At 45.6% G+C, this 26,443-nt stretch overlaps 1 long non-coding RNA gene across 1 annotated transcript in view; it reads left to right on the plus strand.

The window, feature by feature from the left end:
• The window catches only part of LOC142303457 (uncharacterized), a 211,928-nt gene that overhangs the window by 134,594 nt on the left and 50,891 nt on the right, over positions 1 to 26,443 (plus strand). The window contains exon 2 of the long non-coding RNA XR_012753030.1: positions 2,479 to 2,669. This is a non-coding gene — a long non-coding RNA (uncharacterized LOC142303457). The remainder of the gene's footprint in view (positions 1 to 2,478; positions 2,670 to 26,443) is intronic.

The raw sequence follows: 26,443 nt of genomic DNA on the forward strand, positions 1-26,443 counted from the left end.
CCACTTAATATGGTGGTTATGGTGGTTTCCTAAAAAGAGCCACTCCTTGGCTAGGTCCTTCCCGGAGGGATATCTGGTAGTTTCGAGACTCCTAACAGAGGCTCCACTGACTTTTTTGATTTGCATATTTCCCAGGTGGCAATGCACCTAGGATTTCACTGTGTTGAGCGCCCTAATTGGCTGCTGGCAGTGTTTTCTCTGGCTGGTCTCCCTGAGATCAGTGATTGTTTTGTCTTAATGGGTTATCATGACAGCTGGGGGTCAGTTGATAACCCCTGGCACTGTCATGATGTAGGAAATCAACATTTCTGCTGTACAGAGAAGTGCTGAACCACCACTCTGTACAGCAGAAGCGATCAGAGTATATCAGCTTCAAGTCCACTAAGGGGACTAGTAAAAAGAATAAAAAGTGTAAAAAAAATGTGAAATAGGAAAACATTTCAAAAAAAGCACGAAAGTTCAAATCACCCCCTTTTTGCCCTCCAGAAAATAAAAACAAAAAAAATACACATTTGGTATTGCTGCGGTGATAAATGCCCAATCTATCAAAATATAAAATTAATGAATCTGAATCGGTAGGGGCATAACGAGAAAAAAAAGCAAAAAGCTAGTATCAAGTTTTTTGGGTGGCTGCAACATTGCAATAAAATGCAATTAGAGGTGATCAAAACATTGCATTTACCCCAAAATGGTATAATTAAAATCATCAGCTCAGGATGCAAAGCTCTCACACAGTCTCAGACCCCAAAAAATGAAAATATTATGGGTCTTGGCGACAAAAGTACAATTTGGGGTTTTTTTGACAAATTTTAGATTTTTTTAAATCACTTAAATAAAAAAACTATACATGTTTAGTATCTACCGTGTTTTTTCCAAAAATAAGACACTGTCTTACACTTTTTTTGCCCACCCAAAAAAGTGCTAGGGCTTATTTTCAGATAGGTTTTATTCTTGAGGAAGCATGGTTGGGTGTACGTTTACCCCCCCCCCCACCAAAAAAAAGCAGACCCTCCTTCCCAGGGGAACCATACCTACCAGACCCCAGACATCTGTGTGGCTCCCAGGTCCTCCTGCTATTTTTTGCGGGTGCTCCCACCAGGTATGCTCCATGTAGTCCCCCCCTGCTTCTGGCTGACACTCGCATACATCAGATCACACTCATACTCATATATCACACAAACACACACACACACACATCAGGTCGCGCACACAATCACACATCAGATCACACAGACACTCACTCACCACATCAGGCGATACGGATTGCTTTCGGCCAGCAGGGGAAGATGGGATGTAAAAAACAAAAAACAAAAAAAGTATTCAGCCTACCGTTGTATGCCTTGAATATCAAAAAATATCTGATGCACGGAGGATCACCAGGTTGGAGACCCAGGGGAACAGACTTCAAAGTATGTAGAAAAACATCCAGCACCATAACAGGAATCCAGCCACGAAGATGAATAAAAAATTCTTCTGTTTTTGTTTTAGTGCTTTATCACTTCTGTGGATTATAGCCTCCCACACCATGCATACAGCTCCATAGCTCAGTAACCTGGGATTGTCATGGTGACGACTCAGGGTTGCCATGGCAGCAACTGGGTCCCTGTGATCGCATTAGAAAGATCTGATCACCAGGGAGAGGTAAGAGATCCCTTTCCCTTCCTCCTGAATGCTACAATCGCATTGATCGCAGCATTTATGGAGTTAAACTACCGGAAGCGGCCCGGGCACCACTCCGGGCAGTGAGAGCCTGGTCCCAGCTGTAACATCAGCCGGAGACCTGGCGGTGATTGCAGGTGTACAGTGCCTGAACCCTCTGCGATCACCATGATTAAAAAGAGCACAAAAAAGCAGGAAAAAACGAATGAGAAAAAGTGTGCAAGCGCAATAAAAAATATGTTTTTTCATCTGCACTTTTCCTGCCAAAACATGATTTTTCATGCACAGAAAAGAAACATACAAAAAAAGCAACGTGTGCACATAGCCTCAAAGAAAGAAAATAATCTTGTAGATATGATACTTTGTAGATATCTTGTGGACCAAAATTACAGAGACATGTCCTAAATTGATTTGAGTGTTGGAAATGCAAGTCTATGGATCCGTAAAAAAATTGGGTAGCTCTTGCATGGAATCTGAGTGCTGTCCATAAAAGTAGAGAAACTTTTTTTTCTTTTTATCTGAGTAAAACTGGATTAAACTTGAACCAAACTCAGATGAAAATCTGATGAAATATCAATGAAACCAGGACCATTTTGTTTATACATCTATATGACCTCATAGTGAGAGCATTCATTTTCACCTAGCTTACACAGGACCAAAACCTTGTTTTGACCTCATGGATGGAACACGTGTAACCATTAAAATCTATGGGGCGGTTGGCATGTCAGGGTTTTTATCACATGTCTGTTAAAATATGATGAGATAATGAAGCTAGGCACTCCAAAAAATTGATGCAATTGATAATTTTATTCTTAACAGCAACAGTTCAAGGATCAATCAAGAAGTTTCAGTCATAACATCGACCTTCGTCAGTAGAAACCAGGTGTATACAAGGTGTAGAAGCATGGAACCATCAAGTGGTTAATATATGATGCAAAAGAGTTGAGGAATGGAGATGGAATCGTTTGGAAGTAAAACGGCTGATGAGGACTGGTGATAATCACAGGCAGGTAAGTAATCACCAGACTGAAGAGAGTCTGGAGATAGTCACTGAAAAAAATTCAGAACAAATTAGCCGCTGATGTAATGGCTAATAGTGTAAAAATGAATATATCTTATCCAAGAGTGTAAAACTCATGAATGTCAAGATTTGGAGAAAAAGAATCTATAGTGTAGTGGATGCCCTTGATCAATGTGATCATGAATACATAGATCTATAAGGTGTGTTAGGACCGTAAGGAGCTATGTTTAAATGGTAGATCAATTCAAAAATCACTATGAAGTACTAAGATGTTAAGGAAGCATATAAGAGGTTTTTTAGTTTATGATCTCCTTGAAAGTGTAAAGTACAAGTATACATAGGGATCATTGGAACACTCAGCTGAAAGGAGAGGGCTAACAACCAACAGAGTCCAAATTCAAACGCTGAGTATACAGGCACCGACACGGTATCCACCGCTAGTGTGTTCCTCCAAACAACTGATGAAACTCAATCAGTTTTTTTGCATACTAGAGAAATCACTGATGTCTGAATGGGGCCTTATGGGAAATATTTCACTTCTTTCCTGGTAAGAATGTAAACAAGGTCATTTTTTATCAATGGACGTTCGGTGTGCCCACGGTTGTTTTTATATTCTTTAGACTGAAGTTGCTGCACCTTAGCATATAAAAGTATTAAAAAGAACTTAGGAAATATTCCAGGCCAGAGTTCTGATAACATAACGGAAAAGCTAACATAATTTATATAAAATACAAAGTAACATGACTCATGCAGCCAGTGTCCAATTATGAATTGTGTATTGAAAAGCATTGAACGGGAGCACAGAAGGTCAAGGATAACTGAGCGCAGACAATGAGCATTGTATAAGGCAGAGAACTATTTAGTGATTTCGTTTCACTTGTCTATTAATTCATTGTAGAACTTTCAACATTGAAAACAGGCATTATTTACAGCAGTTATAAAATGTACTGGTATAAATTAACCTCTAATGCGGCAATATGGTAATAATAAAAGGCCCACTCATTGATATCCATTGAAAAGTAATTCATAGTAGGAGGAGACATGCATATTTTTTTCAAGAAATGAATTAAGCTATTCTAGATACTATTTCTAGAAGAAAAAGCAATATCCACCAACCCATTTTAATTTCCATTTAAAAAAATAAAAATGAAGCAAAAAAAAAATAAAAAAAATAAATAAATAAATAAAAAAAAATAAAAAAAAAAAAAAATATATATATATATATATATATATATATATATATATATATATACAGTAGTGGGTAGAGAAAGTATTCCAACCCCTTTAAATTTTCCACTCTTTGTTTCATTGCAGCCATTTTGTAAATTGAAAAAAGTTCACTTTTTTCTCATTAATGTACACTCTGCACCCCATCTTACCAGAAAAAAAACAGAAATGTAGAGATTTTTGCAAATTTATTAAACAAGAAAAACTGAAATGTCAACTGGGCATAAGTATTCAGACCCTTTGCTCAGTATTGAGTAGAAGCACCCTTTGGAGCTAGTACAGCCATGAGTCTTTTTGGGAATGATGCAACAAGTTTTTCACACCTGGATTTGGGTATCCGCCCTTCCATCAGGTTGGATGGTGAACATTGGTGGACAGCCATTATCAGGTCTCTCCAGAGATGCTCAATTGGGTTTAAGTCAGGGCTCTGGTTGGGCCAGTCTAGAATGGTCACAGAGTTGTTCTATAGCCACTCCTTTGTTATTTTACCTGTTTGCTTAGGGTCATTGTCTTGTTAGAAGGTGAACCTTCAGCCAAGTCTGAGGTCCAGAGCACTCTGGAAGAGGTTTTCTTCCAAGATATCTCTTTACTTGGCTGCATTCATCTTTCCTTTAATTGCATCCAGTCGTCCTGTCCCTGCAGCTGAAAAACACCCCATAGCATGATGCTACCACTACCATGTTTCACTGTTGGGAGTGTATTGGGCAGGTGATGAGCAGTGCCTGGTTTTCTCTACAGGTAAAATATATTTGTACTGTGTTAGCCAGTAGAGATAAAAAAAAGTTTGTTTAAAAGAACTGAGAGTCCTCAGTAGTTGATACCTTTTAATGGCTAACTGAAAAGATGGTAGTAATAGCAAGCTTTCGAGACTACTCAGGTAGTCTCGAAAGCTTGCTATTATTACCACCATCTTTTCAGTTAGCCATTAATAGGTATCAACTACTGAGGACTCTCAGTTCTTTTAAACAAACCTTTTTTGGTTTTCTCTACACATACCGCTTAAAATTATCACCAAAAAGTTCCATCTTCGTTTCATCAGACCAGAGAATCTTATTTCTCATGGTCTGGGAGTCCTTCATGTGTTTTATTGCAAACTCTATGTGGGCTTTCATATGTCTTGCACTGAGGAGAGGCTTCTGTCGGGCCGCTCTGCCATAAAGGCCTGACTGTTGGAGGGCCGCAGTAATAATTGACTTTGTGGAACTTTCTCTCATCTCCCTACTGCATCTCTGGAGCTCAGCCACAGTGATCTTGAAGTTATTTACCTCTCTCACCAAGGCTCTTCTCCAATGATTGCTCAGTTTGGCTTGACATTCAGGTCTAGGAAGAGTTCTTGTGGTCCCAAACGTCTTCAATTTAAGGTTTATGGAGGGTGCTGTGTTCTTAGGAACCTTGAGTACTGCATAAATTATTTTGTAACCTTGGCCAGATCTGTGCATTGCCACAATTCTGTCTTTGAGCTCCTCAGGAAGTTTCTTTCACTTCATGATTCTCATTTGGTCTGACATACACTGTGAGCTGTAAGGTCTTATATAGATAGGTGTGTGCCTTTCCAAATCAAGTCCTATCAGTTTAATTAAACACAGCTGGATTCCAGTGAAGGAGTAGAACCATCTCAAGCAGGATCACAAGGAAATGGACATCATGTGACTTAAATATGAGTGTCTGAGCAAAGGGTCTGCATATGTAGCGCCCCTGAACCCCTCAGGACACTATGAGGTACTGCATCCTCACCAGGAGGCAGGGCCTACCCCCAAGGGACCTGGAACACCAGTGCCAGTAACACCTACACACACCAAAATCCCAGTTCCCACTCCACACCAGGGTAATTGGATAGTCAGACAAAGGGTATGGCCACCCAGAGGGCAGAGCCAGTCCAGGGGACTAGACAACCTGGTGGGAGGGGACAGAGAGCAGTTGAGTCGAGAGGAGTCAAGTAGTAGAGTGGAAAGTGGAAAGACATGCCTAGAGCTGGGTCGTGTAATGGTGACCCAGGCCACAGGAGAGTGGTCGCCAGTGTAGATATACCTGAGTACCACTTGAACCAGAGCATGGACGGGGCACAGGGCCCTAGGTCGGGCGTCAGCTTCACGCGGCCTGGCAAATTACCTGCCCAGTGATGGAACCTTCACGGACCTCACTGACCCACAGATCCAGGGGCACCAGCAGTAAAGCAAGGATCAGGGTTCGGGACAAAGACCAGCCCTACAGGGTCCACACTGCCCGCTGTATGGACAAGGAGACTGCCAGAAAGGACAGTCGGGCCCCAAATCAGCTCCAAGCTACGGGGACCCAACCACACTGAGGGTGCCGGGGACAGAGCAACCAAGTCACCAAGCTGGCACTAGAAGTACAGGGACCTGAACCAGCTGTCAAAGGGTCCTCAGTGAGTAAAGAACTGTTAAACTGCAAACCCCGGTATGGCCTCCCTTCTTCGGCGAAAGTCACCACCATACATCCCCTGGGCTCAGCCCTACCTGCTTACCACCATAGCAGCCCTAGGAGTAACCAACTCAGCAGCAGCGGTTCCATCATCTTAACCACAACCCGCAGGTGGCGTCACACTAATGACTTTCATTTCCCCTGTAAATACTCCCCATTAAAAAGCCCCCAGGGCACGGGACCGGGCAATAGCCAACAAAGTGACATTCCCCAGTTATAAAGTGCCCGGGACCAAGTGCCCTATAGCCCTGGGTGACACATTTGACCATGTGATATTTCAGATTTTCTTGTTTAATAAATTTGCAAACATTTCTACAGTTCAGTTTTTTTTCTGTCACAATGGGGTGCAGAGTGTATATTAATGAGAAAAAAAGGAGCTTTTTTGAATGTACCGATGGCTGCAATGAAACAAAAAGTGAAAAATTTAAAGGGGTCTGAATACTTTCCGCACCCACTCCATATATACAGTATATATATATATGTGTATATATATATATATATACATACATACACACACACACACAGTACAGACCAAAGGTTTGGACACACCTTCTCATTCAATGAGTTATTTTCATGACCCTGATGATTGTAGATTCACATTGAAGGCATCACAACTATGAATTAACACATGTGGAATTAAATACTTAACAAAAAAGTGTGAAACAACTGAGAATATGTCTTATATTCTAGGTTCTTCAAGGTAGCCACCTTTTGCTTTGAATACTGCTTTGCACACTCTTTGCATTCTCTTTATGAGCTTCAAGAGGTGGTCACCGGAAATGGTTTTCATTTCACAGGAGTGCCCTGTCAGGCTTAATAAGTGGGATTTCTTGCCTTATAAATGGGGTTGGGACCATCAGTTGTGTTGTGTAGACGTCTGGTGGATACACAGCTGATTGTCCTACTGAATAGACTGTTAGAATTTGTATTATGGCAAGAAAAAAGCAACTAAGTAAAGAAAAACGAGTGTCCATCATTACTTTAAGAAATGAAGGTCAGTCAATCCGAAAAATTGGGAAAACTTTGAAAGTGTCCCCAAGTGCAATGGCAAAAACCATGAAACGCTACAAAGAAACTGGCTCACATGAGGACCGCCCCAGGAAAGGAAGACCATGAGTCACCTCTGCTGCAGAGGATAAGTTTATCTGAGTCACCAGCCTCAGAAATTGCAGGTTAACAGCAGCTCATATTAGAGACCAGGTCAATGCCACACAGAGTTCTAGCAGCAGACACATTTCTAGAACAACTGTTAAGAGGAGACTTTGTGCAGCAGGCCTTCATGGTAAAGTAGCTGCTAGGAAACCACTGCTTAGGACAGGCAACATGTAGAGCTGTAGGGGGAAAAAGCGCAATAGGGTCTTACCCGGTATGAGGATAGAGAGACAGAAAGAGGTACACTCACCTGGTAGGGTTGTGCAAGTCACAACTCCTCATGATCGCATGTGAGTGCCTTTTTGTGGTTTAGCAGCGGCCCCGGAATGCAGTATATAAAATATAGGTCAGGTAAAGAGAAAACCGGTTTAAATGCCGCGCTAAAAACCACTGATGTTGTAGATGAAAAAGATTTCCTTTATTTCATAATTCTACGCGTTTCAGAGACATCTCCGTCTCCTTCCTCAGGAAAATAAATCATATTACAAAAAAGGGGCAACAGAGCCTATATAAAGGAAGACCAGTAGCCACATATGCATTTGAAAAGTGAACAGCCCATATGACTCAAAGCCGATGACTCAGCGCCGCATGGAGAAGAGAAAAAAAAAAAAAGGGGAAAGCACACATTAAATCAGCACAAATGAACCGAAGGAATTACCGTGAAATAACATGAACATCTCAAGGAGAAAATTAGTGGATCAGTGAAGGATCAATAAAAAACATAAAATAATAATTATTGCGTGTTATTTAATAAAAGAGTATAAAAAGAAAAAAGTGGGGACGAGGGTAAAAGAAAAGCAGATGGTGTGCGAACCCAGAAAGTGTAGGTGATAGCACGGGGGCCAAACCTCTACACTAAACAGGAATATGGTTACTGTGGATTTGTACTTGGGGAAAGTGAACATAAATAATATGTGGAACAGGCACAAGGTGGTGGAATTAAAATACATAGAAAGTGCATATTTGCTAAAATAAATCTCTCTTATGTGTCTTTTGAATATATAAAAACGGCATATTTACATGTGAGAGGGACAGGAAGAGAAAAAAAAAAAAAAACTTTTTTATTATTAAACTTGAGTTGCAAGAAAAAATTATATACATATATATACATATATACACACTTTTTTTTATATATATATATATATATATATATATATATATATATATATACATACACACATACATACACACAAAAAAATATTAGTGGTGTATAGGGAATCGCTAGATTAAAAGTAATTGATATTTAAGGGCAAAGAATCCACTCCACTATGGAGCGGTTCTATAGAAAGGGAAAATTGTTAAAGCGTATGCGTGGGGAAGGTGACAAGAGTTTAATAGACTGAAAGGTAATGAAAAATCATAACCGTGGGAAAAAAAGCTCAATACACCTGTGCTCAGCAGGTAGAGAAGAGGAGCGGTTCCCTGTGAAAGAGAGAGGACTGCTAGAGCGTGTGCATGATGGGGTGATGCGAGTTCGAAACAGTAAGAAGTGCAGGAGTTCATACCCGTGAAAAATAAACTTACTGCACCTACGTTAAACAATCGAAGAAAAATAATTGCTTCCTTATAGTGCACGAAAGCACACAAATGAGTATGAAAAAAGGGAAAAAAAAAAACAAAACATGGAATACTATAGAGTAAAATCTACAGTGATTCAAATGAAGGTGTTGGGGATGTGTAGACAATAAGCTGGAGGAAAGAGAAAGGAATAGATAAAAACGCAATAGAAGCATATGATAAAAACATGAATAAATACAGGGCTGTCATGATATTAAAATTATATATAATATTATAGGTTGATATAAAATGGTATAAAAGACAATGAGTGTTAATGAAACAACACATAAATGAAGAGGGGGGTATTAAAAAGGGAAAAATATATACATATATATGTATATATATATGAATAAATAAACATATGTATACATAAAAACATTCATGAAGATGCATACATATATACGTATAAAAACATTTTTGCAGTGGTCGAAACACCATTATAGGAACCTAAAAGCAAAAAACAAACAGAAGAGACTTGTTTGGGCTAAAGAACACAAGGAATGGACATTAGACCAGTGAAAATCTGTGCTTTGGTCTGCTGAGTCCAAATTTGAGATCTTTGGATCCAACCACCGTGTCTTTGTGCGACCCAGAAAAGGTGAACGGATGGACTCTACATGCTTGGTTCCCACCGTGAAGCATGGAGGAGGAGGAGTGATGGTGTGGGGGTGCTTTGCTGGTGACACTGTTGGGGATTTATTCAAAATTGAATGCATACTGAACCAGCATGGCTACCACAGCATCCTGCAGCGGCATGCTATTCCATCCGGTTTGTGCTTAGTTTGACCATCATTTATTTTTCAACAAGACAATGACTCCAAACACACCTCCAGGCTGTGTAAGGGCTATTTGACCAAGAAGGAGAGTGATGGGGTGCTACACCAGATGACCTGGCCTCCACAGTCACCAGACCTGAACCCAATCGAGATGGTTTGGGGTGAACTGGACCGCAGAGTGAAGGCAACAGGGCCAACAAGTGCTAAGCATCTTTGGGAACTTCTTCAAGACTGTTGGAAGACCATTTATGGTGACTACCTCTTGAAGCTCATCAAGAGAATGCCAAAAGTGTGCAAAGCAGTAATCAAAGCAAAAGGTGGCTACTTTGAAGAACCTAGAATATAAGACATATTTTCAGTTGTTTCACACTTTTTTGTTAAGTATTTCATTCCACATGTGTTAATTCATAGTTTTGATTCCTTCAATGTGAATCTCCAATTTTCAGAGTCATGAAAATAAGGCAAACTCTTTGAATGAGAAGGTGTGTCCATACTTTTGGTCTGTACTATATATATGTGAAGCCCCACAAGTGCAGTGTCGGTGCATTACCTTCAGGGACTCCACGTAGCTGGATCTCCGTCACTGGTAGGAAATCTTCTGTTTGATCGTGACGCCACTCTCAGTATTGCGGCCAGTAGGGACCGCCACTGCAGGTTGAGGGTCGCCTGGGGCTGATGGTGTGTGCAGTTAGTTGGAATAGCCTCCTGAGAGTGAGGCAAGCCCCAGGGCCCAGTGTAGGTTTGTAGTACCACAAGTCGCAGAATGACTCACACAGGCAGAACTGTCTTTCAAGGGCTTTACTCACATTTGATAGCAGGGTGAGTAGCCCGGGCGTAGCTGAGATGAACCAGATGGGAACCAGGTATCCTTCCGGCTGACTTTATGAGGGTGACTACTGACTCGCCTTCCTTAGCCCTTGGTGGTTTGGGGTGACCCCGACTTTGAGTCCCTATGGGGGTCACCCAGGGAAGATGCTGCAGCCTCTCTCCCCCTTTTGTTTGCCGTTTGCTTGTTCCCCGGACCAGGCCACTCCAGCTGCTTGCCTCCTGTGACCTATGGGCCCTCACTGCGGTTACGTGGCTGCGGCTTTTGTGGTGTTGTGGTGTGGGCTTTGAGAGCCCCACACCGGCAGGTTTAGCAGAAGAAAGCTGGATCTATCTTCGCTTCGGGATCTGCCGCCCGGTTGGGCCTGGTGCTCTCTAGCAGTCTCCTTACTTCCCACTCCGTGCTTTCTCTCTAGCTGAAGCTGGCTTTCAGGTAGCACTCCTAGTTGACCGTTCTCCCCCGTCAGTAGCCACTGCGCGGGCGCTGTTAGACAGCAACAGCCCCACAGGTCTGCTCCTCACTGAGCCCTCTGGAGTTCTCTGCTCTAACTGACTCACTGCTCCTCCTCTCCTGTTCTTGCCTACGCCACCTAGCAACCAGACTCTCCACCACACCCCTTGAGAGGAGATGGAGGCTTTTGGCCCCCTTCACTATTCCAGTGAAGGTCAAGGCTTTTCCCCCTCCTGGGATCCCCAGGGGTCCTCTCATGGGTACATGTGTGAGAGCTGATTACTATGCGCCTGTGTACCACACCCCTGTCAGCCTTCTGGATTACCTGTATTGTACTGTCCCCAGCATGGGTGCAGTACTCAGTGGTGCCTGACCAGGTCAGGGGCGCCACATATATATATATATATATATATATATATATATATACACTACAGCTTCAAATACTTGGGACTGGCAATTATTTCTCGTTATGAAACACAAGAACAAAAGTGCTACAAGTCCGTTTGTTTTATATTATTGGTAACTAGATATGAGTGAACACGAGGATCAGTGTTTGGTGTTTGTACCACGGACTTTACAAAAAAATACAGTTCAAGTTCAGAGATCGAGTGCTTTACGTAGGAACATCACTCACGTGAGCATCACTGTGCTCGGGTATGCTCGGTGCTCAACCCAGTGCGAGCCGCTTGCAGTGTTCAATCGGGTCACACTGGGAGTAATAACAGCATGATTAGATGTAGTGTGCACCCCCCCAAGAAAAGGAAAACCCCACCCACCCGCCAGATCTTTGTATGGCTGGCTGCATGTAGGTGGAGATCCAAACTGCCCAATTAGTGACTTCCATTGGGGTTCAGGTCAAATTTGGGTTTCAAAATCGATCTTAATTTAATGTTCAGCTGCCACTGCCGAACTGAACTTCCATGGGTCATTATATTGGTAACCAACTCCCTGGTGTGACTGCCAGCAAGGCATGCCCTACCAGCTACTGCTCCATATTCAGATGTTGCTTTGTGAAAATAGCTTACATGGGAATACCTAGTAGTATAGTATAATTATTTGCAGGAGTTATGTTCTTCACACCAGTTTTAATGGGAGGGCTGGCTAGAGTCAGAGACGTCTGATTTATTAATAGATACACACCTTTAGATGAATCCTGCACATCTGAAAAGTGGTATGCACCTTGACACACGTCTACTCCAATCAGGAACTGAAGTGAGATTTCAGGCAAAAGGCATACCACGACTCATAAATAAAAAGAAGGTGAACAGGCACTGCCAAATAATAAGGGATATATGCCATATATGTAAAATCACATATAAGAAAACAAAAGAAAAAAGAGGGGTATGCAGCAGGCATTAATGACCCAATAATATCACTGAAAACTGAAGTGATAAAAAGAATAATATTTTATTAAACACAAATTGAATATTGTTTGGCAAGCGTGCTTTATGTAGCTTGGTACTCAATCGAGTATCGGGATGCTTGAGATGCTCAATATTTGAATAAGTATGCTGGTATTTGGTCTTTTTCAGACACTAAACATGCATGAATTGCCTGGCAATCATGGTAATGCTGTAGCCTTACTGGCTGTGATTGGCTGGTGTCACGCTCCCCGGGTCCTCGGCTCCCCTCCCCGGGTCCTCTGCTCCGCTCCCCGGGTCCTCAGCTCCGCTCCCCGGCTCACCTGCCACGCTCCCCGCTCTCCAGCCTCCGGTGCCCGTCCTTCCCAGGCCCCCTGGTCTCCGATCCCGGCGTCCGACGGCTTCCCAGGTCCTGGCCGGCTCCCCTGCGTCCTCCTCTCAGCTTCCTTCCCTGGCTTCTGGCACCCGGGCCGCGCGCATGCGCATTAGGGCGCGCGCGCGGTCACTGACTCTTTCTTAAAGGGCCAGCGTCCATTAACAGGAAATGATGCAGAACAGGTACAGGGTATAAAGGGGTTATTGTCCAAGGGGGCGGGGCCTGATCTTCGTGTTTTCCCAAGCTAGGAGTCAGGTCTCCTTGTGTTTTGTGAGATACTTACCTCTCTATCTTCTAGAGCCGATCCTGCATCGCCATCCGGTCCTGCGGTACCTCGAACCCCGAACGCTGCCCATCTGCCATCCTGACAGTCCGTACCATCTCGGATCCCTGCGGTGACCCGTCATCTCGCTCCAACGGTTCCGGACCCCGCCTGACACCATCACGGCTTCCGAACCTGAGATCCGTCACCCGGACCACCATCAGTGACCTCGTGGTCCCAGGGACTTCTCCGTATTCTCCCAGTGCACGGACTGTCCTGCTACCTACAGTGCTCCGGCTGCCGGACTCCTTTCCCTCATCCGGGAGTTCAGCCCAGTGGATCCACCTCCAGGGTCTACCCGTCCATCTGGCCCTAACAGTAAGATCAGGCCATGGATCCCGCCGAAGCACTAGCGGCCTTGCATGAGGAACTCCAACGCCAGCGTGAAGTTCAGACCCGCATGCTGAACTTTATGACTTCTGTGGACACCCGCCTGACCACGCTACAAGCGGCAGTCACGTCTTCAACATCCCGAGCCTCCACTAGTCAAGCCACGACCCCCGCTCCCGTGGCTGCCTCTTCGGATGCTTCCAGACTGCGTTTGGCCTCACCACCCCGGTACGCCGGAGATCCCAAGACCTGCAGGGGGTTTATAAACCAATGCTCCCTCCATTTCACGCAGCTGCCACATCTGTTTGCCTCCGACCAAGCCAAGGTCACCTTCATCATGTCTCACCTAGAGGGCGAGGCACTGGCGTGGATGAACCCCTTGTGGGAGAAGGAGGAACCTATGACCAAGAACCTCCAGGAGTTCCTGCAGGCCTTTTGCAGCACCTTTGACGAACCCGGACGCGCCTCCGCGTCTGCGTCATCACTTCTCCGGTTACGTCAGGGAACACTGACGGTGGGTCAATACGCCATCCGTTTCCGCACCTTGGCGTCAGAACTCGGGTGGAATAACGAGGCCCTAACCGCCGCCTTCTGGGAAGGACTATCGGGTCGAATCAAAGATGAGCTGGCTGGACGTGATGTACCGTCCGCCCTGATTACCCTAGCGACTCGAGTGGACATACGCTTTCAGGAGCGGTCCAAAGAGGTATCCCGTGAGAGACGTCCGGTACGGCATTCCTCTCCTCCACGGAAGCCCGCCGTACTCCAGTCAACGGCCTCTGGTGTCTCCGTCCATGAGCCCATGCAGATCGACCGTGTGCGACAGTCTGAACAACGTCGAGCAGAGCGGCTCGCCAAGGGTCTCTGCTTTTACTGCGGAGAGGGCACACACCTGCTACGCGCCTGTCCAGAGAGGCCGGGAAACTCCAAAGCCTAGGGTTGGTAGGAGAGGCCACCCTAGGTGCTGGGACTCTCTCAGACCCAGTTACATGGACTGTGCAAGTAACAACGGGAGAGACGCGGTTTACGGCTGAGGCGTACCTCGATTCTGGGGCAGCAGGCAACTTCATCCAGCAGGCCACGGTGGACAAGTACCGGGTGCCTGTTACTCCACTCGACAAGCCCCTCGTGATTGCCTCTGTGGATGGGAGACCTCTCTCTGACACCATCTCCTGGATCACCAAGCCGTTTGAACTGCGTATCGGTGCTCTGCACACCGAGAACATCGCTCTCTACGTCCTCCCACATATGTCACATCAAATTCTGCTGGGCCTTCCCTGGTTGCGGACACACGAGCCTTCAGTCAGCTGGGGCACTGGCGATATTACTCGATGGGGGTCTTCTTGCCATGAGAGGTGTCTGAAGACCATACAACCCATCCGGCGACCTCCGGTTCCCGAGTCCCTACCGGGACTGCCCTCAGCCTATTGGTCCTTCGTGGACGTCTTTGACAAGAAGGAGTCCGAAGTACTTCCACCACATCGTCCTTACGATTGTGCCATTGACCTGCTCCCAGGAACTACACCACCTCGAGGACGGATATATCCACTCTCTCCAGCCGAAACAAGGGCCATGTCTACGTACATCACAGAGAGCCTGGCTAAGGGATTCATCCGGAGATCCTCCTCTCCTGCTGGAGCAGGCTTCTTCTTCGTAAAGAAGAAAGAGGGTGACCTACGCCCATGTTATAGACTACCGGGGATTGAACCTGATCACCGTGAAAAACAAGTACCCCCTGCCGCTCATCCCCGAATTGTTTGATCGGCTCAGAGGAGCTCGTGTGTTCACCAAGTTGGATCTTCGGGGTGCCTACAACCTGGTCCGTATCCGCTCAGGGGATGAATGGAAGACCGCGTTCAACACTCGCGATGGGCACTACGAATACTGCGTGATGCCCTTCGGCCTGTGTAATGCACCAGCTGTCTTCCAAGAATTAGTGAACGATGTGTTTCGGGACCTTCTCTACGTCTGTGTGGTGGTATATCTGGACGACATCCTTGTCTTCTCTCCGGACCTCCAGACCCACCGAGAGAACGTGCAACTGGTTCTACAACGACTGAGAGAGAATCGTCTGTACGCCAAGTACGAGAAGTGCGTCTTCGAACAGTCTTCTCTCCCCTTCCTGGGGTACCTCATCACCGATACCGGACTGCAGATGGATCCCAAGAAGGTCTCCTCCATTCTCAACTGGCCTCCTCCTTCTGGACTGAAGGCAATCCAACGCTTTCTGGGATTCGCTAACTATTACCGCCAGTTCATTCCTCACTTCTCGGCTCTGACTGCTCCTCTCTCCGCCTTGACCAAGAAGGGGGCTAATCCAAAGGACTGGTCACCTGCGGCCGACGCCGCGTTTGGCGCTCTAAAGCGAGCCTTTGCCTCCTCTCCTGTACTCCACCGTCCAGAGTTAAACCGCCAGTTCACCTTGGAGGTGGATGCCTCCTCCTCGGGAGCCGGAGCAGTGCTCATGCAGAAGTCCTCCTCCGGGAAGATGGTGACGTGCGGTTTCTTCTCCAAGAGCTTCTCCACGCCTGAACGCAATTACACCATCGGTGACCGAGAGCTATTGGCGGTCAAACTGGCTCTGGAGGAATGGCGCTATCTTCTGGAAGGAGCAGTGTACCCTGTCATTGTTTACACGGACCACAAAAACCTGGAATACCTGCGGACTGCTCAGCGACTGAACCCACGGCAAGCCAGGTGGTCCTTGTTCTTTGCCCGGTTCGACTTCCAGCTTCATTTCCGACCCGCAAACAAGAATGTACACGCTGATGCCTTGTCTAGGTCTTTCGTGCCCATGGAACAGGAGGAAGAGACATCTCAACCCATCATCTGTCCAAGCAAGATTATTCCGGTGACTCCTGTCACCCTGGCCCAGATACCGCCCGGGAAGACCTATGTCTCTGAGACAGACAGGCAAAAAGTGTTACACTGGGGTCATGCCTCGAAAACAGCCGGTCATGCAGGTCAGAAGAAAACATGGAGCGCTATTGTACGTCATTACTGGTGGCCATCCCTGCGCACGGACGTCGCCTCTTTTGTCTCTGCCTGCTCCTCCTGTGCCAGGAACAAGACACCCAAACACCTGCCATACGGCCGTCTTCTGCCTCTGCCCATACCCTCAGTTCCCTGGCAACACATAGCGATGGACTTTATTACGGACTTGCCATTGTCCTCCGGACACACAGTCATATGGGTCGTGGTGGATCGATTCTCTAAAATGGCCCATTTCGTTCCTATGGCTGGATTGCCCTCTGCTCAGGAACTCGCGGACGCCTATATACATCACATCTTCCGCTTGCATGGCTTCCCATCACACATCGTGTCCGACAGAGGAACTCAGTTTACCTCCCGCTTCTGGAGGGCTCTCTGCAAACATCTGGGAGTGACTCTAGACTTTTCATCTGCCTACCATCCTCAGTCTAATGGCCAAGTGGAGAGGATCAATCAAATATTGACATCTTTCTTACGTCACTACGTGAACGCCCATCATGACGATTGGTCCACGCTTCTTCCTTGGGCAGAATTCTCCCATAATCACCACATCAGTGAATCGTCCTCCAGATCTCCCTTCCATGTCGTTTACGGACTCCAGCCCTCCGTCCCATTGCCGGTATCCCCTTCTTCGGATGTCCCTGCTGCTGATACTGTAGCCCGTGACTTTGCAACCATTTGGGACTCTGTCAAGGCGTCCCTTGGGCGTGCTTCCCTACGGATGAAACGACACGCAGACAAGAGACGTCTGGACCCTCCGTGTTTCTCTCCTGGAGATCTCGTCTGGCTTGCTTCCAAGTACGTCCGCTTGAAGATACCATCATACAAGCTGGGTCCTCGCTACATCGGGCCGTTTAAAGTCCTCAACAAGATCAATGAGGTCTCCTACAAGCTACAGCTCCCGGCCACGATGAGGATACCCAACTCATTCCACGTCTCCCTGCTCAAGCCGGTTGTCCTTGGTCCCTTCTCCGCTGCTGCCAGTCCGGCTCCTCCACCTATTGCCGATGACGACATCTATGCGGTAAGGGATATCGTGGCCATGAAGACCGTACGGGGTCGACAGTTCTTCCTGGTGGACTGGGAGGGGTATGGTCCTGAGGATAGGTCCTGGGAGCCCAGGGAGAACGTGGGCACTCCTCTGATCCGTGCCTTCATGTCCCGGTTGCGGGGAGGGGGGCGTGGGGGGGGGTACTGTCACGCTCCCCGGGTCCTCGGCTCCCCTCCCCGGGTCCTCTGCTCCGCTCCCCGGGTCCTCAGCTCCGCTCCCCGGCTCACCTGCCACGCTCCCCGCTCTCCAGCCTCCGGTGCCCGTCCTTCCCAGGCCCCCTGGTCTCCGATCCCGGCGTCCGACGGCTTCCCAGGTCCTGGCCGGCTCCCCTGCGTCCTCCTCTTAGCTTCCTTCCCTGGCTTCTGGCACCCGGGCCGCGCGCATGCGCATTAGGGCGCGCGCGCGGTCACTGACCCTTTCTTAAAGGGCCAGCGTCCATTAACAGGAAATGATGCAGAACAGGTACAGGGTATAAAGGGGTTATTGTCCAAGGGGGCGGGGCCTGATCTTCGTGTTTTCCCAAGCTAGGAGTCAGGTCTCCTTGTGTTTTGTGAGATACTTACCTCTCTATCTTCTAGAGCCGATCCTGCATCGCCATCCGGTCCTGCGGTACCTCGAACCCCGAACGCTGCCCATCTGCCATCCTGACAGTCCGTACCATCTCGGATCCCTGCGGTGACCCGTCATCTCGCTCCAACGGTTCCGGACCCCGCCTGACACCATCACGGCTTCCGAACCTGAGATCCGTCACCCGGACCACCATCAGTGACCTCGTGGTCCCAGGGACTTCTCCGTATTCTCCCAGTGCACGGACTGTCCTGCTACCTACAGTGCTCCGGCTGCCGGACTCCTTTCCCTCATCCGGGAGTTCAGCCCAGTGGATCCACCTCCAGGGTCTACCCGTCCATCTGGCCCTAACAGCTGGTCGCATAGCATCATTGGGTCTATATAAGACTCGGTGAGGCCATGCTCAGTGTATTGTACATGGAAATAGTGTAGGAAGAGCTTTTGCTGAAGAAGGGATAATATGTTCTAGTATCACATTACCTGCTGATGCAACATTGATTCAATGGTCCTTTTCAGGGCTAATTCTATAATAACACCACCCTTTTCTACATTTTGTGTAGGGCAAGCTGCTGGAGAAGGTATAGTGTATTAGAGGCATGTATGCAGGGATTCTAGCCTTACAGACATTGCAGCTGCTAGGGAAAAAAAATCTATTTTATTCTCTAATACCGCTCTTATCTGCATTTAGTGTAGCACAAGCTGATGGATGTAGAAGGGATGGTCTATTAGAGGAATGTAGGGTAGGCATGTATTCTAACCTTACAGATCTTGCTGCTACAGCCTAAAGCGAAAAGTCCTTTTCAGGCCTTTATCTAGTCTATTCCCTAATAATACCACCATTAGCTCCATTCAGTGTAGGGATAGCTGCTGGAGGAGGGACAGTTTTGGATAAGAGGCATATAGTCATTTTATTTTGCTTTACAGTCCTTCTATAAGTATACTGCTGCTGCACCCTAACTGCATTGGTCAGGGGATGGATGATGTAATGGGACACATGCAGGTGTAAAGTAGATACACCTGTTTAGTTTCTGTTATATTTACTTTGGTTATATCAGGATAACAGTTGTATTAATTTACTCGATTGCCTGCCCAATCACCTTTTAGGTGATAAATACATTCCTCCTGCTGGTGTTTCCTGCTGGTAATATTCTCATTTTGAAGTCCAGCCATATTGCTGTTAGTTTCTTCCAGTCAGTGAAATACCAGCTAGGATATTTTTCTCAGCCTTTTTGTCCACTCTGCATCTAACTTTATAATTTTAATTTATAAATTTAAAGTGAAAAATTGTAGTTTATAATAATTTATAGTGAAGGCCATCTTTTAGGATGGCTGTTGGCTATTTAAAAATTATGAATGAGGGCCGGCTGCTGGACCTCTAAAAATTGATTGAGGCCTGCCTGCTGACCCTCTAAAAATTATGAGCACGTGTCTCATGATGACTCTGTAGATATAGTGGAGGAGGAGGGTGGACAAGAAAAATTAAAAAACAGGAACTGTATAGCCTTTTTGTAGTTTGAAGGGGTGCACGGAAATACATCAGAAAAAAAGAACATTTGAATTGGCTTTATGTTCTGCTGCTGTCATCCTCTGGGGTTGAGAAGTCCGGTCCAATCCAAGTCTTGCTAATTTTGAGAACAGTCAGCCGTCAGTATTTTCAGTTGACAGGCGGATGTTGCTATCAGTTATTATGCCCCTTGCGGCACCAAAAACCGATCTGAATGAGACCTGCGAGACTCTGATTCGACTCAAACCTGTGGCGAGTAAAATTATGAGTAACGGCCACTTGATTGCTCTGTAAAAATTTGGAGCAAGGGGTGCATGATAACTGTTATATGGTGAAGGAGGAGGAGAATGAGGAGAAGGAAAATAGCTAAAATATGCCATTAACCATATACCCTTTTTGGGGTGGGAAGAAGTGCATAGAAATACACTAGAAAAAAATAAATTTGGGAGTGTTATGTTTCACTAATATCATCCGCTGTGGTTGATAAGTTGGGGTCAATACAGGCCTTGTTGATTTTGATAACAGTCAGCCTGTCAGCATTTTCATTTGACAGCCAGATGTGACTACTAGTTATTACATCCCCGGTGGCACTAAAAACCCATGGAATCAACTTAAGCAGGGCAGGAGCAATGACTGTAACATATGAGCCTCAGATGTTCTTCAATTACGTGTAGAAAAAAATATAAGGTTATATTTATACTATGGGAAAAAAGCCAAAATGCCGCTCTTGTGTGAATAAATGAACAAATGACTTGTGGTGTTTTTTCCCCGGAATGGGTAGTAAAAGTTACCCCTACAAGGCTCATGAGTTTGTAAACCCCTGCTTCACTCTACCTTAAGCCTGAGGGCTGCCTCATGCCCTGAGCCATTACAGGAGTATCTGCCGACAAAAATCAGAGAGGGAAGCCTGAACGTCCTATTCGTGCCACTTCTACTCTGAGTAGTGGCCTCCGGGACTCCTTGTTGTTGGTCAAAGACATCCAACTCGTTACAAATGTAAATGATTTCTGAGGTCTTGATCTACATGTGTTCCAGGGTGTATTGGAGTCGTTCTTTATAGTTTTTGATACATAGTGCATACACTTTACCAGTCTAGGAGTCCCACTCCTTCAAAATGGGGGAAAAAAAAAATTCTGAGGTCATCCTCTATGTGTCTTCTTGGGTGTCTTTTAATCCCTCCTTTGAATTTTTGATAGGCCTTGCACTTACTGCATAGAATTCATGAGTGTAGGAGTCCCATTCCTTGCAAATAAGAAAATGTTGAGAAATCTCATGCACGCAATTCCTTTCTTTTCCTCACTGAAATAGAAAAATGCTGCATTTTTCAATGAAGGTGCATGCTAATGCTTTCATCGTTTTTTACCATTAATAGCAATGAGAATTCAAAAACGCAGCAAAAACGCTAAGTGTGAACATAACCTAAGGAGTGGAGGAGGTGGCTTTTCTCTCTAGATAAATTTGCCTTATATTCAAGTCATTGTACAGGAAATCATTTTTCCTAACATTTTCTCCTGTAAAATTCATGTTAACTTTGGTTTGGCATGTTTGTTGTCAGCCCTCCTTTAAAATGGAGGGCTGACAACAGCGACCTGGGAGTCAGAGAAGCGTCCAGGCATCTTTCCAGTCCTGTTCCCATTCCATGTGAGTGCTGTTTCCATCCATTTCAGCGATTTCCCTGCTTCTCCCAGACCTCCTGGGAAGGTGTGCCAGAAAAATGCTTGAGTTTCCCATTTTCTTCCATTATGTTCGTTACTTTTCCAATTTGCTCGATTTAGAGTACTGAGCACCTGAGTATCTTAGTGCTCGACCATCACTAAAAATGAAGAGAAAAACATTTAAAAGATAATAAATATCTTGGCCTCCACAAGAGAATGCAATTGGAAATCCAACCTTAATCCATACAAGCAATAGACTGATCATGCAGCAATAATATGTAAAAATAAATGTATGTGACAGTAAGGCTGGGGCCACGCGGGAACTATTGCGATCCTCGCATGACACTCTGCTCACACTGGCAATACAGCAGAGCCGAGTGTCATGCGAGTGTCCCTGCGACTGAGGTCCAATCATGCGAGCGGACCTCAGCTGCAGGGGGCGGGCCGGCACTGAGGAGGGGAGGGCCGGCGCTGTGGAGGGGCGGGCCGATACGGAGGAGGGGAATGAGGGATTTATCTCCCTCTCTCCTCCGTTGCCGGCTATTGCCATTCTCGCACTGCATTCTCACATCGGTGTACCGCGAATGCAGTGCGATTTTTTTTTTTTTCTCTCGCCCCATTGACTTGAATGGGTACGAGAGAAACAATGATCGCATTACAGTCCCAGCATGCTGCGATTATTTTCTCGGTCAGATTAGGGCTGAGCAAATAATCGCTCATGTGCGCTGACACATAGGCTAATATTGGTCCGAGTGGAATGAGATTTTTATTATCACACTGCACTCGCACCATTTTTCTCACCGTGTGTCTTAGGCCTAAGAATACATCCATAATCACTATAGATGTGTATTTACTAATATGCCGGCATACACCCACATTTATTAAATATAACAGCCTTGAAAAAAATAGCTAAATAAAATGCTGTTACCTAAATTGTCAGTCTTAAACACTAACCCCAATGTGCCTTATATCTAAGACAGGCTTGCTTTTATCCTGTATGTATGGCTTATAGTATGGCATAGACTGCCACCGTAAAAGAAAAGTGTATAAAATGCAGCAAAAGATTTAATGCAGAATGCCCTTGTATTGAAAATTATGCGCAGCTATGCTTTCTAAAGCTGTTAAAAGCTAAATAAATTTATTCTGCCCAAAAGTATGCTTGATGTACACTCTTAGCCATATGTCATGTCCATAGTCATAGCAATACTTCCATTTGAGTAGACTACGGTATCTGTAATATGACATGATTTGGATTCCGAATGTTATGGATGCGCTACTTCTGGTGTGGCTGTGGGTTGCTATTGTTAGGCTAGAATGGGCCGAATAATGATGGCCCTTCCCACCCTAATAATATCAACCTCAAGTTGTCTTCTGTACCTTTGCTGGTTTTAGAAAAATGGGATGGACCCCACGTCTTTTTTTTTTATTTTTTTTTATTTTAAATAAATCTATTTTTCATAACAAGCCAAGGTACAGCAGACAGCTGAAGGTTGCAGCCCGCAGCTGCTGCTGTTCCTGCGCTGGATATAAAAATGGGGGGGGCCCCACATCATTTTTTTACCCTCCAAAAATTAAAAAAAACAGCTGGTCAAGCTAGCTATCCCTCTATAAAACTATTCTGCTATTTCTTTCTATCTTTCCTTTCTTATTATCTATTCTGCACAGTATGTTCTTTCGTTCTATCTATTCTATATGTTCTATCTATCTATCATTTCTATCTATTTTTTCAATCTATCCATCTATTCTAGCTATCTATCCATTATCCTAGTCTATCATATTTTGTATCCCCTTTAAAAAACACATTAACAAAAACGTGGCAAAAACGCACCATCATTACAAGCGGGTTTTTTTACATTTCCAGACTCTCTGTAACAAGGTGCAGTTTCGGTTGCAGCTTGTGTGCAGAAAAAACTGCAGCGTGCGCATATAGCCTAAATTATATAAAAATCATAATTACATCAGACAACAATACTCATCCAGAATATTCATCTTATTATAATTTCCCTGGAAGGCAAGATTAAAAAAAAAGCTAGTTTATATCTGAAGAGATTTCATTTTGAGATCTCACTTATGACTAATAAAGAAAAGGAGAGGCATGTTTTGGGTTACAGGGAGATATACTCCTGGCTTCACTTCACTGGTAATAAAAATAGCAGCAATTCTTAGAAAAACTCAACAGGAAATGAAATGTTACTGTGCTGAATGCAGGAGACAGGGAAGGTAAAAAGCTGAGCACAATATGATCTTTCATACTAAGTAACAGATGAGCGAACCCCTGGATATTCAGGTTCGCTAGGTTTGACTGTAAAAAAAAAAGTTAGGTTTGAGACCCAACCTTGACCCTGGACACCAAACCCCCCAAATAAGTCAATGGAGACCCGAACTTGTGTGCTGTAAAATGGCTGTAAAAAAGTTTGCACTGAGGACTAGGAGACTGCAGAAGGAAGAAAAATTTGGGTAAGTGCAGGACAATTGCTCTGCAAATATATGTAGATATGGAAATTACTTAAATGGGTTCTGTCACCATAGCAATTATGGTTACATAGGAAGTAAATTATTAAAATAAAAAAATTAAGGGTGTCCCCACAGAGACTGAGTTCCCCCAGAGCAACAATTCTCACAAAGAGTTTACCCACACAGCCAAGATTATTAAAGTTCACCCACAAAGCAACAATTCTAATAAAGGCCCCTACAGAGCCTGTTTTCCTAATTCACCCACACAGTCAAGATTATTAGAATTCCTCTCAGAGCAACAAGTCTCAAAAAGGCCCCTACAGAACCTGTTTTCAGAGTTCCCCCTAAAGAGCCTAAATTTCATCTCCAGCAGCATACACTTCAGCTTCTCCAGTTAACAAGCTCCAAGTTGGATTTGATATCCAGCTGGTGGTTCACCAGTCCTAGCCACTTTGCCTTTAAGCAGCTCCCTGATGCTGTAAAGTGCCCGGGGACCAGAAGCGTTTATTTTGACAATATTATTGTTTAAAGCAAGTAGTGACAGTTAAAAACTAAAGTTGGGAATAATGGAATAGCACTCCATTTCTATTTTGTTTCTTGTCGATACTGGATGGAGCCATGATTAAGAAGGAAGCCAGAGGAAGCAGAAGCAAAGGACCTGGAGCTAAACTTAGAAGACCTATCACTGAATATATGGAGATGTGTGGTGGACACATACTCTTCCACCGCGTGCTAAGGGATGTCCTGTTGCCTGCATACACCAGAGAAAGGTGTTTCCTTTGGGTGTGTTGCAGACACAGATTAACCTCATTCTCTCCCTGCAGCAACTCCACCTTTACCGCCAGCAGTAACACTATGGCCATATCTTATCTCCTATTTGATGCTGTCCACATTCTTTGCACCCCAAAAAAGTGCAGAGTATTACATGGCCTGTATACAGAGAGAGAGAAAGTCCATTAGATAATTACACTGCCTGTTTTCAAAGTTCACTCACAGAATCAAATTTCAGCTCCAGTACCTTACACTATAGCTGTTTCAGTTAAAAAGCTGGTTACTGGATTTTGGATCTAGGTGGCAGTCCAATATGAGGATTAGAAGATGAATATGCCGCCCCCGTGGAAGCAGCCGAGCTGCTCGGTTCCGGGTTTGCTGTGGCTGGAGGGTTTCCGGACTCGGGGGTCATGCGGCCACTCAAATGAAAGGGGTATTTACAGGGGAGGTGATGTATAGTTCGTGACACCACCTGTGGTGCGCGGTAATTTGGAGAGTACCGCCGCTGCCGTTGGGAGCACCCGGGGCGATGAAGTGGGGCAGCTTGGTGTTGTAACCCTCCACGAGTAGGGGGGATGCCCTGGGGCTCTGTGAGGGGTGCTGTGGGGTACAGGGGTCACTCTCATACTCACTCAGTTCATAAGCAGACACTGACAACCAGGTAAACCAAGTCTCTGGGTACCGCTCCCGCTGAGGGGAGCTCGTCCGGGTCCTGTCCCCAAGTGGTGCTGCCTGGTGATCCGTGACCTGCTTCCTGGCACTTAGTTTGACTTCAATTTGATGGTCCGGTAGTGTGGAACTAGCCGGGCCCCGCTCCCTACTATGGCTAAGTATGGGAGCTTGCTCTCAGGGCTCACGCTTGAGATTTTCTGAACCGTTTTGGGTTGGAAAGTCCTATCGCCTCGTTGTGCTAGTGCCCCGATTCTGGAACGGGTGAGAACGAATCATAAAGGCTCTATTCTCCTCAGGTGAATTGTCGGGTTGCCTGAAGCTACTCCCCGACCTAGGGTCCGTGTACCCTATTGTGCCTTCGGTCCCGGACCAGTAATAGTGCTAGGCTGCCGGCTGTCCTCCTCGACAGGTCTGAGCATCTCGCCACAATCCCCTGCGAATTGGAGTCCGATTCCTCTAGGCCCAGACCACCGTCTGCAACCTAAGCAGTTACTTCAGGGGTCACCACTTCCGACTTCCTCTGAGCTCCTCTTAGCTCGAGGGCTACTTCCCACCTTTCTCCTTCAACTCAACTTTACTACTCACTACATTCCTCACCTCCCCTCCCTGACCCCCCCAGGTTGGTGACTGTATTCCACTCAAGCCGTCCATTGGTGTGTCAGGTGGGTGGGGTGCAGGGTGTCTCTAGGATTTGATTTGCTGTTGGAGGCAACACCACTTAAGTAGGGACTAGAGATGAGAGAACCGATCGTGGTTCGGCTCGAGTGCGGTTCGCCGAACGGAGGTCTCGTTCGAGTTCGGTTCGGCGAACCGGTTTGGCGAACCACTCGAACCGCATAGGAAACAATGGGAGGCAATCACAAACACATAAAAACACCTAGAAAACACCCTCAAAGGTGTCCAAAAGGTGATAAACAACTCACAACACAACACAAACACATGGGAAAGTGACAAGGACATATACTCATGCGAAAACTAAAGAGCTGGACAAGGAAAAAGAGGAGGAGACACAGAAATAGGCATGGCATGCCCTTCTAAAATCATGTAAAACACCGCAAGGTTACTCCAAGCGGAGTCTCCCTTTTTTTTAAAAATTGGGCCACACAGACACCACTTCAGTGGCAGCACTTATGCCCCAGTTGTACACGTCACAGGTAGATTTGCATCAAACACATTCAAAATTACGCCATCCTTAACCGTCCCCAGGATGACACCGGGGTAGGTAGCTAAGTCTTTCCTGATCCCAGCTCTGTTCATCTTGGCTCCTTTTAAAAAACAC

This window comes from Anomaloglossus baeobatrachus, chromosome 4 (assembly GCF_048569485.1).
Source record: "Anomaloglossus baeobatrachus isolate aAnoBae1 chromosome 4, aAnoBae1.hap1, whole genome shotgun sequence".
Classification (NCBI taxonomy): domain Eukaryota; kingdom Metazoa; phylum Chordata; class Amphibia; order Anura; family Aromobatidae; genus Anomaloglossus; species Anomaloglossus baeobatrachus.